The sequence below is a fragment of the Temnothorax curvispinosus genome, unplaced genomic scaffold (genome assembly GCF_003070985.1).
Source record: "Temnothorax curvispinosus isolate PA1 unplaced genomic scaffold, ASM307098v1 QBEX01008267.1, whole genome shotgun sequence".
In the NCBI taxonomy this organism is placed as follows: domain Eukaryota; kingdom Metazoa; phylum Arthropoda; class Insecta; order Hymenoptera; family Formicidae; genus Temnothorax; species Temnothorax curvispinosus.
Genome location: NW_020218047.1, coordinates 1 through 2365, shown reverse-complemented (window position 1 = coordinate 2365; position 2365 = coordinate 1). Strand labels below are relative to the sequence as shown.

The window sequence follows — 2365 nt, the reverse complement described above, 5'->3', positions numbered from 1 at the left end:
TGTGGTAGCGTACGCATCGCGTAGCTAATAAGACGATCGTCTTTTAACTTTAACGCGCGCGCCGCAAATATCTAGCATATTCTCTTATTTTAAGAGGCTAATAGTAGAATTTACTGTAGAGGAATTTACTCTTGATTATAGCTTACGCATCCACTCATTTATAAAGTAATACGTATTACTTAAAGAAGGATATTCTTCATGTAAGATTTTTTGCTTAGAGGAACTGCTAAGAGGAATTCCCCACTTATCGGCAGAATATTTTTTTTTGGGTGAAGCATGTCTGAATCTTAAGTTCCATTTACTTAAATCTAAGTTGCATATTTCATATCTCATTGCATACGTAACACACATACAGCATTTGGACTTAAATGCTATTGGTCGACTACTGCGCATCCTGATGTTGCTTTATCTTGTATTTTTATATCATGACAGTAATAGCGCGAAGCGCGCGTCTGTGATCTCTAGTTATTTAAATAATCAATGAGTTGATTTGTTGACTTCTTGATATTCCTTAGGACTTCATTATTATTTAAGCTGTTCTCAAGATAATTAATTGTGTGAATTTCTAATAATTTTGCGGAAATCCTGAATAGTTTACTTATCAGTTTTTTACTATTTCCTTTTATTTTCGTTGGTTTTATCAAATTATTATGAATGCATTTATAAGGATCAGAGCATTTATCAAATATGTAGTCTTTAATATTTAGTTGATTAAGTTGATTTTTATTGCAACATGCCTTTTACAGTAAAATTCATTATATTTAAGTAGAAATCTGCAGTCGTCATCTATTATCTATTATCTACTATATAAAAAATTTTAATAATCTTGACAAGTATATATTTTTTTGAATATTTTACATTAGCGATAATAAAATACATAAGATAATAAAATACATATCTACTAAAACAATAAAACACATAATTGTAAGTCATATGTAATCTAACTATAAAAGCTCGAAATATTAAATAAAACTTATTCAGAAATCATTCTAATTATAAAATAAAAAGATATGAAAAAGATATATAATATTTATCGATATTTCATTAATGTTATAATAAAGCTCCCTCATAGAAAGATTTAAAACGTCAAGAGAAAAATAATAATGATTGTGTTCGTCAAAATATAGTTATATGTTGAATTTTTTGACAATACTTGATATATTGTCGATTTCATCTCTATCTTTCGGAATGAATACGGTTTTACGTTTGTTTCAGAAAGTTTCTCCTGCATAAATTAATGTATTTTTAAATTATGAAAAAGTTTATTTTAAATATGTATGTTGTTATGTAATCATTGGGGAGATATTTTAAAATATACATTTTTTTATGTAGATATAAAAGCACTAACCATTGGCTTTTTCTAATAAATGGTTTCACAGCTGGAATCGGGAATCCATTGAACGTATTGGAAAGAACTAACGTGTAAGCGCCCATATTTGACCAAACTACCCAATCGCCTATATAAAACTCAGGCAATAGAACATCCTTAAGTATTAAATCGGCAGGGTCGGTAGTTGGTCCCCATATATCCGAAAGAAATATGCAAAAAGAGCGTTACAAAAAATATGATTCTCAAGATTAATGTGTCATTTATACTTATGCAGCTAATTTCTTATTTAATAACTATAACATATAATCTATTATAATCAAATTTTTCAAAATGTCTCATTAGTTTTGCTTTTCTTTTATATGCAGAATTGAAATTATTTGATTTAAAATAAATAATAATAAAAGTAACAAAAGAGAATTGTTGGTTAAAGAAGGGTAAATTGAGCAGTTGGTTAAATATCTAATTATTATTACTTTCTATTACAAAGCTGGCTGTGCCAAAATACATGAAAATTTATAGTTATTAATAAAACTGTTTATTTGATTCTGTTCCTTTAAATGGTTAGCGAAGATTCGTGTATACATAGTTCATACTCAACCATTGTATTTACTCTCAACCAGTTTATAACTTAAAGGGACAGATTTTGAGGGACATATAATTAAATCTATAATACACTTAGCTCCATTTTTGGAACAGCTTTAAATTTTGTTAAGGATTTATTCATTAAATTACTCTCGTCAATAAATTATATTGTTTAATGGATTTTTGAAAATAAAACAGGCTCCTACATCGAGTCAATTTGCGCTTTAAAGTCGTCCCTGGAAAACATTAATAATGTAATTTATACAAGCTAACTGATATTGTATAAAAGAACAATAGTGATGTTATAAACTCTGTATATCTCATTTCATTTTTAATATACCATTGACTCTTCCTAATAATTGGAATCACAGTTGGTATTGGGTACCCGTTGAACGTACAGGATATGGATAGTGTATAAGCACCCATTTCTTTCCAAATTAACCAATCACCTAT

The 2365-nt window shown here is 28.0% G+C and overlaps 1 long non-coding RNA gene across 1 annotated transcript; it reads right to left on the bottom strand.

Moving 5' to 3' along the window:
- Window positions 1-1777: 1777 nt before the first annotated feature.
- On the bottom strand, window positions 1778-2356 carry LOC112457788. Its single transcript, XR_003041152.1, has 2 exons — window positions 2253-2356; window positions 1778-2148 (listed from the first exon to the last, which is right to left on the bottom strand). It is a non-coding gene; the product is annotated as an uncharacterized LOC112457788 (long non-coding RNA).
- Window positions 2357-2365: the final 9 nt, after the last annotated feature.